We start from the raw sequence: 15186 nt of genomic DNA on the forward strand, positions 1-15186 counted from the left end.
CTAAAAAAGAATTTTTCTTTTTATTTTTCTCTTTTGTTATAAACTTAACAATAACAACAGAATTCAATATACAAAGGACAAAACAAGTATTAAATACGTGAAATTAAATATGTGAACTTAGGTAAGTTGGAATGCATATTAAATTTACATTTTTTTAATTTTCTTTGTATTTAATACTTTATTCTTCCTATCTCACTGAAGTAGGAAGAGCAGGGACTACTCGCAGACCAACTCCTCTTTAGGCAGCCATGTGGACTCCTATTTTCATAGTTTCATCATTTTGGTAACTTAGCTAGGACAGCTGACCAGCTTTAACTATACAGCAGCTCAAAGTTCCTAAAATCAATGGGGCCACCCAACTCAATGGGCTTCAATTCATCCAGGAGTAGGAATTATAGACATGCACTACCACACCCTAAGCTGTATATTCAATTTAACACCAATAGTCATAAAATTACTTTTTAGAGTGTCCCTTTCTGAACTTTTTTCTTTCTTCTGATTTTTAAATGTTTTATCTATTATTACTTCTTGATTTTTTTGTATCTCTATCACTACCCACCAAATGATCCCCATTCTTAAAAAGTCCTCTTTGGTTAACAGGTAATTAAGGTCAAACAAGAAATAACACAGTAATAAAGTCTGAAAATTTATGTCTCCTAGGATGCTTGCAGTCCACCCCCTCTCTGCCTAGGAAGTATGGCTCCTCATTGGATTTTCTGAAATCAAGCCTGGCACTGCCTACAGTTCCCCTTCCACTAAAATATAGCCTAGAATAGAGAAATGGAAGGGGAGGGCGTAGTTCAGCTCAGAAGTTTCTGAATTGAATGTAATCAAATTAAGATGCTTTTGTCTATTTACTGTCTTTTATTTGCCTCTCTAGGTCATTAACTTAAATTATCACTGTCCTTTAAAATTATTTTAAGGTCAGTGTTCTTATCAAACATTCCTTTGGTCTTGAATGTGGGAGGGAGAATCACTGGAGACTGAAAACCTGGGAAGTGAATAAATACTATCTCATCTCCTACTTGTCTGAACTCCAGCCCAGCAGGGAGTTTTCCACCCATTAGATAAGTCACCAGCCCCAGTGTGTAACTGGTACAATTGGGTTTGACTGATCCTTTCTCATTCCTATCCCCACCAAAAAAAAAAATTATTTCATATAGATGGATGGTTTTTGCATTTTACTTTCTATATGTTTTCTGTTGGCATATTGTTTCTTTCTATAAGACTTGTAGATGGCAAAAATTACTTTTTGGTCCTATCTCTAAAACCTAACACAGGATCTAATAATACTGAACAATAAAATATACATTTATAAAGCACCATACTGTGCTAAGTATAGTAGGCATTTATTGAATGAGCAGTGACTTCTAAAATTTGAAAAGCCAACTTGTCTTCAAAACACACTTGATCTACCAAAACTCTAGACTGAGTTAGTCACTTCCAACACCCTCTTCCAACACCATCCTCTAACTTGCTCATCTTCAAGGGGGTCTATATTGTGAACTCTGTTAATATAGGGAAGGGCTTATATTGGAATCCTGTATTTAACAGAAATCAAGGTGTTTTTATTGGACAGTAGTACTGGTTTCAATAAACAGACATTCCAATAGGGGCTAGAAGGAGTAACTCTAACTGTGGAGAAGCTGCATTGAAATTATGATTGACAGACATACATTTTATTGAATATACATTGTAAATAACATTTGGGCATGTGTGATTTTTTCCATCTTGGTATTATGACCACTTAAGTGAAATGGCAAAAACAACTTCTTTGAGACTCAGTTTTCCAAAATGCAAGATGAGGGCTCATTCTGGATGATCTGTACATCTACATTATTCCATCTCTAACATTATATGATCTTAGACTGTGTCTGGGTGTAATACTATCAACACACATTAACAAGCAGCTCTACCAGCTCCATTAATCATGCAAGGAGAGCCCAGGATCTGCCTACATCTGCTGAAAGAAGGTCTTAGACCTTCACTATGAAGTGTGACCTTTGGAAAACCAGTTGTGTCCAAAGTGGTTTGATTAATAGAAGGAGGTCGTTGCATTAATGGACAGTTATATTAGATAAGGGTTTATGGAAGGAAGACATGGTCCATCTTCATGGAGCTCCTAGGCTTGTAGGTACTTAAGGCATATGAACTGATAATAATACATAATAATATCAGACCTGTTTAATAAGCAAGTGGGGACTCTGGTGATCATCGTAGCCTGAAATAGGAGATACAGGTAGTTTTGATTCAGCTCTAATTGAAGCAAATGGAATTGTTGGTAGTCCCAGAGACACCAAAAACTCAGCACAGAGCTGGATGACCTCCATAGAGTAAATCTGGCCAATTTCCCCAATACCAAAACATGCAGCAGAATTCTCAGGACTATCAACAGCCCTACCACTTCCTCTCAGTCCCTGGGAAAATGGGGAGGGAAATGTAACTTCCTCCCTAGGATCCTGGCAACTCCCTTATTTCCCTGGGGACAGTTTCCATAGCCCCCCATCCCCCACCTTAGCAATGGATAGAGGAGGCTGCATATTAAGTGCAGTCTTCAAAGCAGTCCCACATCCTAGACTTAGTCATTGGAATTTCCCATGAGGACCAACAGTTTGGCAGTTTCTGTGTGTGTTGGAGGAAGATCTAGTCTACAGGGATCCTGAGAACTTACTTCCCCTCTACACTCTTGCCTTCAGAATCTCTAATCTATAGAAGTCCAATGAGACTTATATAATATCCAGAATTTCAAATTTAGGAGTAAGCCCCCATACCCAGACCCTTTCCCCAGATGGATTCAGATCTTTCTTGAAATGGAGAATGCCAGGAAAAAGAAGTTTTCTCTGGGGATAGCAGAGTTCCTGGCCAAAATGAAGAATGCATTTTAATAGTTAACATGGAGAACTTGGTGAATTGTCCTTTTTTCACTTCCTGAATGCATGATCCGATGTTTCTGATCTTATATCTGATATGGAGCAAGTAGAAAGGAGATTATAGGTAAATTAAGATTGGCTCTCTATCCTAGGGGAAGATGATAATCTAGGTGGAAAGAGTTAGGTCATCCAGTCCTAACCCTCCTCATCTTAAAATGAGGGATCAGAGGTTAATTCAGTCAGTTAATGCACTTGTATAATCTGTATCAAATTGCTTGCCTTCTTAATGAAGGGGGAGAGGAAGGAGTGAGAGAATTTAGAACTCAAAACATTTTTTAAAAAATTATTCAGGGGGCGGAGCCAAGATGGTCGACATGAAGGGATTGAGTCTTAGGGGCTCTCTGATAAAAACTCATAAACTAAGGACTCTAACTAAACTTTCGAGAGACAGAACCCACAAAGGGACCCAGTTCTCCTACTCAAGGTAACCTGGAAAAGAGCAGAAAGGCTCTGCTCCCTGGGGCTGAAGGGGCGACCCGCCAGAGGGGTGGCCCGCCAGAGCCAAAGAACTTCAGCCTCCCAGAGGCAGCCCCAGGGCGCTGGGAGCCCCAGCTCACAGCAGCAGGAGAGTCTCCTGAGCTGCACCCTGGGGAGCACCAGCACAAAGTGGGGGAACAGCGGGGGGACCTCTGCCAGAGCAAGCACGTGGAGCCCACCCCTCAGGGCACACAGCCAGCAGCCTGGCCTTTCGGCAGCCTAGACCCGGAAACAGAAGCAGGTGGAGTCTTAAGCAGGAGCCCCCAGGGCATGAGCCCATTGAGCTGAGGGAGGGGAGTGAAGAGAGAGACTGCAGAGCTCTGTCCTCTGCCCCTGGAGCAGGACTCTGGGGCTCTGACCACATTCAGATCCTGATCCCAGTCTAGGCCCCCCCAGAGAACAGCAGGTCCCCCCCACCTCAGCCCCGTGGCAGAGGGGGGTGCTTATGGTCATTCACAGACCAGGAGGGAGGACAGAACCTCACACACTGAGACCCTTGTGGGAGTGTCCAAAAAGCTCAGGAAGCATCCCCCCAAAAACAGGCTTAGGCTGGGAAAATGAACAAAGAAACAAGAGGAAGACCATTGAGAAATATTTTGCAAATGAGCCCAAAAAGGATCAAAATACTCAGTCTGAAGATGAGGAAGCACAAGCTCCTGCATCTAAAGACTCCAAGAAAAACAGAAATTGGGATCAGGCTATGACAGAGCTCAAAAAAGACTTTGAAAATCAAATGAGGGAGTTGGAAGAAAAACTGGGAAAAGAAAGGAGAGAGATGCAGGAAAAACATGAAAATGAAGTCAGCAGCTTAGTCAAGGAAATCCAAAAAAATGCTGAAGAAAATAGCATGCTAAAAAACAGCTTAGGTCAAATGGATAAAACAGTTCAAAAAGTTATTGAGGAGAAGAATGCTTTAAAAAGCAAAATTGGCCAGATGGAAAAAGAGATAAGAAAACTCTCTGAGGAGAATAAATCCTTCAGACAAAGAATAGAATTCTGGGAGATTGATGAATTTACCAGAAATCAGGAATCAATACTTCAAAACCAAAAAAATGAAAAATTAGAAGAAAATGTGAAATATCTCATTGAAAAAACAACTGATATGGAAAACAGACTTAGGAAAGATAATTTGAAAATTATTGGAATACCTGAAAGTCATGATCAGGAAAAGAGCCTTGACATCATTTTCAAAGAATTACTACAGGAAAATTGCCCTGATATTCTAGATGCAGAGGGCAAAATAGAAATGAAGAGAATCCACCAATCCCCCAAGAAAGAGATCCCAAAACACCAACCCCCAGGAATATTATAGCCAAGTTCCAGAACTCCCAAGTCAAAGAGAAAATATTACAAGCAGCCAGAAGGACACAGTTCAAATATTGTGGAGCTGCAGTCAGGATCACACAGGATTTAGCAGCAGCTACATTGGAAGCTGGTAGGGCTTGGAATACAATATACCGGAAGGCAAAAGAGCTTAGAATGCAGCCAAGAATGAACTACCCAGCAAGGTTGAATGTCCTCTTCCAGGGAAAAAGATGGACTTTCAATGAACCAGGGGAATTTCAAAGGTTCCTTTTGGAATGGCCAGAGCTGAACAGAAGGTTTGATCTTCAGATACAGGACTCAGGTGAAGCATGGAGATTGGAGGAGAGGGGGGGAAATATGAGGGACTTAATGAGGATGAACTGCATGTATAGAAAAATGATACTGATAATATTCATATGAACCATCTCAGTTAATAGAGCAGGTAGAGGGAGCTTTTATAGTTGAAGCACAGGAGAAAGCTGAATTTGAAGATAAAATATGGTGTAAAAATGGAGTCAATAAGAAAAAAGGGAAATGGAATGGGAGAAAGAAAAAGGAGAGGGGGAATAGTCCAAGCTATTTCACATAATAAGATTTTTTTTTTATTACAATGAGCTATTGCAATGATATGGAAGGGGGGAGGCAAGGGGGTATGACGGAACCTTTGCTCTCATCAGAGATGGCTAGGAGAGGAAACAGCAAATATACTCAATGGGGTATAGACAACTGTAGTAAGAAGGAGGGGGGAGCAGGGGGGAAGGGGTGGGGATGTGAATAAAGGAGGAGAGGAGAGTGGTCAGATATAACACATTTTCTTTTTTACTTCTTGCAAGGGGCTGGGATTGGAAGGCCTGCCCAGGACCATAGGGCCAAGTGGATTCTGGGCCTAAGGGGTGGTATGGGGGCTCAGGACTTCTTGGCCCCAGGACCAGGGATCTGTCTGCTGCGCCACTCAGCAACCCTACAGCAGAGTCAAAGTGAAAGGAGAGAGAAAATATAGTACACAGTAGTGGAGAAATAAGAAAGGAGGGAGTTGTGATCAGCAATGGCAATGTTGGAAAAATATGGAAGTAATTTTTGTGATGGACTTAGCATAAAGAATGTGATCCACTCACGACAGAGTTGATGGTGTTGGAACAAAGACTGAAAGACATTTTTTGTTATTATTATTTGGGGGAGGGTGCAGGGCAAGTGGGGCTGGGTGGCCTGCCTGGGGCCACATAGCAGGGTGATCATTGGGTGTCTGGGGCCAGATTCGGACCCAGGTGCTCCTGGCTCAAGGGCCAATGCTCTGTCTGCCACCCAGCCACCCCTACTATTATTACTATTTTATTTTATTTTGGGTCTTTTTTTTCCTTCTTTTTGGTTTTTGCAGGGCCGTGGGGATCGGGTGGCTTGCATGTCACACGGCTGGGTGATTATTGGGTTTACAAGGCTGGATATGGACTCGGATGCTCATGGCTCCAGGGCTGGTGCTTCGTCCATTGCACCACCTGGACATAGCTAAAATTATTACTATTATTTTTTTAATTTTAATTTTTTTTCTCCCCCCTTTACTTTTTTGCCCAAGCAAGTCTATCTATATTCATGGGGGGAGGGGTATTTTGTTTACTTGTAAACAAGTATATTTTATTAATGTAAAGAAAAACATTTGTACATGAGAATAAAAATAAATTTAAATAAAAATAAATTTAAAAAAAAAGAAACCTCAACCAAAAAAAAATTATTCAGAAAGATCTGAGTTCAAATTCTGCCTTTGACACTTTGACCCTTAATAACTTATAGCCATGGACAGATCCCTTAACTTCTTGGAATATCAATTGCTTCATCTGTAAAATGTGATACTCAAAGTTTAATATGTCACATAAATTTTAATTAATAATTATGATAATATTATACAGTCTGGACATTAAGTGCAATAGAGTTCAGAGAAAAATGTTGTCAATGAAGATTAGAGTAATCAAGGAAGGCTTCATAGGAGAAATAAAACCACCCAAACTACAAGATCACCAGCCCAAGGTTTGTAGACTCCATTTTTCTATTTTAATTTTATTTTTAAAAAATTCACAATATTTGCTCTTCTTCAATCTTGCAGTATATTTCACTGTCCATGATCTTTCTTTAGATGACTAGTACTGACTTTACAATCATATCCACTAGTTATTTCAATATTTCTTCCTGGAGACTTGAATTTCTTGTGCAAACAAGGAACTTTCTTATCATATTTTCAATTATTTTAAACTTCTTAGTAACAATTTTTATTCCAGATTATAAGTACATAGATGGAAGGAGCCATTTTATTTTTGCCTTTTTATTAAACGATATCATTGATTAAGTAGAAAATATATGATTATTGATTGATTCTAACATTTCTAGTCTGAAAATAATTTTCCCTGACAGAGAAACTTCACTTCTGTGAGTATTCCCTCTAACAATGGAAATGACAGTTAATCCATCACTATCCATTTTATGGGACTCTTATTCATGATTACCATAGGTTTGTCATAGGGGATCAACCCAATGTATTGACCATCTTCCTTGTGTTCTCTTGAGATAGTAAGAATACTAAAGGAGCTCATAGGTTGTTTTAGTTATCTCTTACTTGTACCATGTGACTCTCCTTATCCTTTTTGTTCATAATTTTCTTCAAAAACATTCCTTATCTCAATCATTTCTTCTGTGTAATTTCCTGTTTATTATAAGTCTCAACCTGCTCATGTTCACTGTAGTCATACAATTTGCCCTTTTGGTAATCCTCAACTTAAATTCTTTGGAAACAGTAGTATTCTATAACTCATACTCACTGTATAGCATCAGAAAAAGATTGGTGCTAAAAATAGAAAATGGAAGTAAAATAAGAATTCAGTAATTTTGCCTCTTAATTATCTAGATGTAAAGATATCTCTCTCTCTCTCTCTCTCTCTCTTTTCTCCCCCCCCTTCCAACTCTTCCTACCTACACTCTCTCTCTCTTTACCCACTTCACTTCCCCTTCCCCTTCAACTTACGTCCAAAGACTTTGGACCACCAGTAGCAGATAATGCTTGTATTAGGACACTGGTTCTATAAAAGGCAAAGCATTCAATCAGGAGCTAGAGACAAAACAGATAGAAAAAGACTAACATCAAAGAAGATGAACCCTGTACCAGAGAATAACGCCAGAAATGAAGAAAATTTCCAGTTTGTAAATTTCCAGAAGGTCTGAGTTACTACCTATATAAAGTATATCTCAGGGGTAGCTAGGTGGTGCAGTGTATTGAGCACCGGCCCTGGAGTCAGGAGGGCCTGAATTCAAATCCAGTCTCAGACACTTAATTACCTCGCTGTGTGGCCTTGGCCAAGCCACTTAATCCCACTGCCTTGCAAAAAGACCTAAAAAAAAAAATAAGTATATCCCAATGGAAATCCCAATTTCCATTGTTCGTTAATTTTGAGCATACTTTTCTCATATAACTATGTATGTTTCTGGAAAGTGCTCTCCAGATTTTTGAAAGAAATATTTTGTACCAACTGCTCTTATAATACCACTATTAGGTTTTAGGGGTTTTTTTTTGCAAGGCAAATGGGGTTAAGTGGCCTACCCAAGGCCACACAGTGAGGTAATTATTGTCTGAGGAGGGATTTGAACTCAGGCACTCCTGACTCCAGGGCCGGTGCTCTATCCACTGTGCCACCTAGCCACCCCTTATAATACCATTATAATAATAACTTTACTAAAATCTAATCAAGGATACTGGTTGATTGTTAGTGGGAAACACACTAGTGGGGACTTAAGAATAACAGGCCTCCCAACGTTATCCCCTAGAAATCCAAGAATAGTAGTTGTTTCTCTGAGGAAGAGTCCGTCAAAGGGAGTGTAGATTAGAGAAGTAATCCTAGATGTTCTATAATAGATAAGTATATAACACTACCACCACTACCACCACTATTCTCATTCTACCTACCCTGAAGTTTCTATACCATCTTTAATCTTCCTTTTGTCCCCAATATAGTGTTAAAAAGCCTTTTCTGACACAATTCTCAGATGAAGAAATTAGAGTTATCTATAGTCATATGAAAAAATTCTCTAAATCATTATTGGTTAGAGAAATGCAAATTAAAACAACTCTGAGGTACTAGCTCATACCAATCAGATTGGACAATCTGACTAAAAAGGAAAATGATCAATGTTGGAGGGGAAGTGGGCAAACTGGGACACTGTTGCATTGTTGGTGGAGTTGTGAATTGTGAACCTTTCTGGAGAGCAGTTTGGAATTATGTCTAAAGGGCAATAAACCTGTGCATACACTTTGATCCAGCAATACCCTTACTAGATCTGTATCCCAAAAAGATCACAAAAAAGTGTTAAAAAAAAACCCACTTGTACAAAAATATTTATAGCAACTCTTTCCATGGATTGGGGAATGACTGAACAAATTGGATTATGTGAATGTGATGGAACACTATTATTCTATAAGAAATCATGAGGGTTGGGACTTCAGAGTAGCCTGGAAAGACTTGCATGAAGTGATGCTGAGTGAAGTGAACTGAATCAGAAGAACATTGTACTCACTAACAGTAACACTGACTGATGATTAATTGTGAGGGACTTAATCATTTCAGCAGTGCAATAATCAAAGTAATTCTAAAAGACTTGTGATGGAAAATGCCAGACATATCCAGAGAAGAAATTATGGAGTTTAAATGCAGACCAAAACTTACCATCTTCAATTTTTAAAAGTTGTCTTATGTATTATTTTTTCTCTCTTTAATGTTTTTTGTCGTTTTGATGTGATTCTTCTTTCACAATACGATTAATATGGATCTATATTTAGCATGGTTATACATGTGTAATCTATATTAGATTGTCTTCTCTTAGGGGGAGGAGAGAAGGAAGGAAGGGGGGGAGAAAAATCTGAAATTCAAAACTTTATAAAAAAATGATTCTTGTAAACTACCATTGCATGTAGTTGGAAAAATGAATTAAAATGATATTTTAAAAAGAAAAAAGAAAAAGAGCCTTTTTTGTTTTGTCTTTAACATTCATCATCAACCTCTTCTTGAGACTTAAAGTACCGACCTATTTTGAAAAAAAAACTTACTATTCTTTTGTATTTATTCTCAGTTACCTGACTTCCCTTTGATATTCAATACATGTCTTTTAAACATGTTTTGGTTGGTGAACTTTCAGTGTATCCACATTGATTAATGTAGAAATCTTATTACAAAAATTTTTCTTGCGGTTGTTAGAAATTTGTTTTTGAAATCACTCTGCAGAATTTTTGACCAGGAATACTACTCATCCTTTCTCTAAACTCTTAAGAATCTTCTCTCTCAAAATCAAGGGTGAATGTGCCTAGCTTTCCTAGAAGGGTCTCTTCCTCCATCATTTCTACTTCAACAACCAGCTCTTCCATGTTGATTAGAATTACTTTCAAATCAACAGTTCCACTCATTGTTTTCTCTACCTTTGAAGAACAAGATTATCATTAAGGCACATTATGAATTTATCAACTGCTCTGTTTCTAACAGAGGGAGTTATAGCAAATGTTCTTATAGTTAAAGACCCTTATCAGTACTAAGCCTTCTTGGCAGGTTTATGATCTCTTTCCTTCACGTACAGGCAGTTTGTACTATCCATGGTAATATTACTTTTTTCTCTACTTCTCTTGATCCTCACTCAAATGTTCCATACTTAGTCTAAATCCTAGATTTCAGTGGATGAGAATATCTTCTTAATATGTCTTGCTACTCCTTACTTTATAGTATCCCAACTCATTTTTTTATCTATTCTGCTACTTTTGAATAAGACATATCCTTCCAGAGCCATATTATAGCCATGGGCTCTATTATAGTGTCTCAGTGCTTACCAATTAAATCAAATCTTTCTCCTTGGATTAGGACTGCTAGTTTATTTAAAGCACATACAACACGCACACACACACACAGACATATACACCCCACATTCTTGTATTTTTAAAGATACAAGTATTTAAAATAGAGGAGTAGACAAGGAAAGATTCAATAAATAGGGACAAACCTGGTTGAAGAAGCTGTCTCTAAGGTCTCTTTAGTCTGTGAGACAATGAGGTAGAAAGAACACAGAACAAGACTTAATGAAAATTGTCCAAACTTTGTCATAAACTATCTGGATGATCTTGGGTTCCCTCTCCTCTTTCTTGAAAAACTAAAAAAGAAAGGTTCCCTGTATTTCAACCTAGTTTTACCATCACTGTCATCATAAAAAACCATTTCTAGGGTGACAGCTATATGTAAGACATTGTACTTGATGGTGGGAATGCACCGAACCAGAAGTATCCTCCCTGCCCTTAAAGAGCTTAAAGTTTATTTTAGAAAGAAGATACATATAATGAGTTAAATATCAACAAATACCAAAGAAATGTTGGGTTTATTTTATGACTAAAATTTCTGTGTGTAAATATAGGGAAATAATAATGACCTTACTACCTCCACAGTAATGCCCCCAAACTGTGATTTAAGTCATATCCCAAAGGAACCTTAATCTGCCCTTATATCAAGTCATATGAAATGGTTAAACAGTTAATCCTCCTATTATTTCTTCTTGAGACAAGACTAAGTCTACTTTTTTTTAACTAAAAGGGAGTTTCCTTTAAGGAACATAAACACATTCATTTAGGTGGATGTGCACGTCTACATCCTTAAAGCCTGAGGTTAGAATCATACAGCTGCTAGCTGCCTGAGATTTATTTTGACAGCAATGCACACCTTTGGGGAGAATATCTACCTGGAGCCTAACTCCCCAGGTGATAGGTACAGTCAGCAATTTGCCATGACAGCTTCAGCCCCATCATGACCAGACCCACCAGGCTGCGCATGTTTATTCATGCCATGAAGAATTCAGAACTCTGCTCATCCAGACAGATCTAAACCCATTCCTACCCTTCTGACTTAACTCCTTCAGATTTTCTCTTATTCATAGGGCTAATGTTGGCACTGAACTTCCTGACATTTTTTGAAAGGGAGATGTTCTATCAAAAAGAGAACTAGAGACAATATTTAAATAGAGAAAACAAAGTCAAAGAAAAAGGAAATTAAGACAAAAATATCATGGCAATAAGAAACTTGAAGAAAAACTAAATGTTATCAAGGAAGTGTCTGTTAGGAAGTGAAGATGGGTTAGGTATGTGAAGACCAAGGTACTCTAGGTATCCATCCTTGATCTTTGAGAAGAAAGCAAGGAAGGCTTCCAGAATGTTGGGAAGATCCCCTTGCAGTGAATTTAGGGGAAGAAATAGACAAGAATCTCAAAAAGATGGGCAGGCAGGGTTATATCACTGGGAAGAAAAGTCAAAATAGAGGAGATCATGTCTCTGAGTCTCTGGTAATTTGATATTGGTCTCAGAGGACAGAATCAGAAGCAATAGGCTGAAGTTGAAAAGAAATACATTTCAACTTAAGTTCAGAAGAAAAAAACAAAAAATAAAAATGTTTTTTTTAAAGGGGAATGAGAGAAGGGTTTGAAGTTCTTCCTTCTTAGAAGTTTTCAAGGAAATATAGAGCATAGATTTTTGCTAGTTTTGTTACAGAGAAAAGCCCTTTCATGTATGACTTAGATGAACTAGATGGATGGTAATATGCCTTTCAACCCTCAAATTCTGTAACACTCTATCATCAAAAGTAGCAGAATTTTCCCACATTAGCTCCTTCAATAAGAAAAGGATTTCTTTCCTCTTTCCTCTCCTCTCCCTTCTTCTCCCCTCTTCCTCATACACACACACACACACACACACACACACACACACACACACACATTCCCCTTTCCTGAAGACTTTCTTTTAGTTCTCCACCCTCTGATTATAGACCTTTCAGGAGGGGATCGAGGTCTATCTTGTTTTTTTTCTGGTCCTGACTCATTCCAACCAGATTACTCTGGTCTGTCCAATTCCCTTCTCTAGTCCTTTTTTTCAACCTGTGGAATCTGATCACTTGATGTTAAAATGAAATGGATATAAAGGCCTGGAAAATTTTGGAAACCACAATTCAATTCAATTCAATTTGACATGTTCTTATTAAATATCTACTATAGAATGGGCAATAAGGCAAGGTTCTGGGGCTATAAAAAGAGAAACAAAGCAAAACAAAATCATCCCTGATCTGGAGCAAACAGTCTACTAGAATAATGAGCTCATATATCTTTTTATATATATCATCTTCTTTTATCTGTGCAACAACCAATTAACAGGGATACCATTATTATTGTTTCATATCTTAATTGATAAATGAGAAAACTGAATCAAGGGAAATGGCTTGTTCCAGACCAGGTAATTAAGAAAAGAAGAATTTGAACCTTGTTATCTTGCCTCCATGACCAATACTATCTACTACACTAGGATGGACTGTCTCTCTCAAATACAATCATAGAAATATAAACGAATGCAGTCACGCAATGAGAAAGAATTCAAATATCTATGATGCTTTTAAGGACAACATTGTGAAAAGAAGGGAAGAAACAAACATTTGCTAAATATATTTGAACATATAATGTGTCAGGCTCTGTGCTTTATTATCTCATTTTATCCTCACAAGACTCCTATTATTTTTATATCCATTTTATAGTTGAGGAGACTTAGGCAACTTGCTCAGTATCTGAGGTTGAATTTGAACTCAGGTCTTCCTAAATCAGGGCAACTAAGTGTCACAGTGGATAGAATGCTGCACCTGGAGTCAGGAAGACCCGAGTTCAAATTTGCCCTCAGATACTAGTTATGTGACTCTGTGTAAGTTACTTCACCCTACTTTGCCTCGTTTCCTCATTTGCAAAATGAGAAGGAAGTGGTAAACCACTCCAGTATCTTTGCCAAGAAAATCCCAAATGGGATCACAGAGTTGAACATGCCTGAAAATGACTTCTTTAATTTCAAACCAATCCTCTATCTCCAACACCTAACTGTCTCATGAGCATTAGTAAGTGTTTATTATTTATATCTTTTCATTCAAAGAACCATTTTTATTCAAGTCTCTCATTTTACCTAGAGGTCATATATAATAAGTACTAGAAGGGATAGAGATCATCTAATCCAATGCCTTCGTTTTGCAGAAGAGTAAACTGAGACCCATGTAAAGCTCTGACAAATGAATTGTTCTAATCTAGGCTGACTTGCTTCATCAGTTGAATAGGATAGGAAGGAATGTATATCATAGAATAGAGAGACATATCCTAACAGTGTGACCATATAAACAGAAGCAATAGGACTGTGAACAAGTCACAACTTTCCTGAATGTCAGTTCCAACACCTGCTCTTCATAAGTCAAATATAAGTGTTTAGCTATTACTTGTTTTGTTTTGTTTTTTGCAAGGCTATGGTGTTAAGTGACTTGCCCAAGTTCACACACTCAAGTCCTCCTGACTCCAGGGCCAATGTTCTATCCACCGTGCCACCTAGCTGCCCCAAATATATAAATAGAAGTCAAATATAAATGTTTAGAAAGAAGGGAGGGGCAAGTAGCTAAAAGAAGGAATAAGATGGAGAATTAAGTTCTGCAGAAAATGACAAAGAAATATGGGGAAAGCCCATTTCCAAAATGGGAGGCAAGTGGATTAGTTGGCTATTTCTTTTACAGCATAGATGGCAAGACTGCAAATTTCTTGTTTACCTTGTTTTCTGGCCAACAAACATAATGGAAAGAGCTTAATTCAATATCAGAGAATCTGGATTCAAATCTGAACCCAGTCCATTTGACTTTGGACAAGTCATTTTCTATCTCTTCATCTCTAAAATGAACTAGTGACTTTCAAGATCCTTCCAGTCTTAAATCTATGACTGATGAGCATATTTTTTCAAATTTCTTCCCATTGGTTGTATTTTCTACCTCAGGATTCCCTTATTTGGTTTAACAGTTGCTGGTGTTAGAGAGTAGCATCTCTGGTCTAATATAGGTCACATAACAAGAGAAGTAAATGGAGTTTGAAACAAACTCCAGTGGAGAACACTGGCTTACTGGTTTGTTCCTCTGCAGCCAGGTTACACATCTGGTTTTCCATAGGCATGGAGACCCAGGCAGAATCACTCTGCCATAGACAAAGAGTCCCCAAAGGTGGGGAGATGGAGAGAGAGGGACTGATTTCCAAATACCAGGAGAAGAAGTATATGTAAACAGAGCTAAGTAGGGAAAAGGCCATGGAAAAAAGCCATGTTTACTACACTGTCCCTCCCCTCCCCCAGTCTTCTTCCTGGAATAGGACACTCCAGGGTTGCCCAACGTGGAGGGAAGTCATTGGGGGGGAGGGGGGACAGAAGGGGGAAGGGTGGATAAGAGCTAGATCACAAACCTGAAGCTTGGAAACTTTCTGTTTTGAGAAGTGGATTCATTGACATGTCAGTGCTCATGACCAAAAAGAAACTTTGGGAACGTCTAGGACAGTGAGGGAACTCAAAACACATAGGACTGCAGGGGTGGGGAAAGTGTGTAAACTGCAAAGTCTAGAGACCTTTTCTAGCAGTGTGACCATATAG

Source organism: Macrotis lagotis, chromosome X, assembly GCF_037893015.1.
Source record: "Macrotis lagotis isolate mMagLag1 chromosome X, bilby.v1.9.chrom.fasta, whole genome shotgun sequence".
Taxonomy (NCBI): domain Eukaryota; kingdom Metazoa; phylum Chordata; class Mammalia; order Peramelemorphia; family Peramelidae; genus Macrotis; species Macrotis lagotis.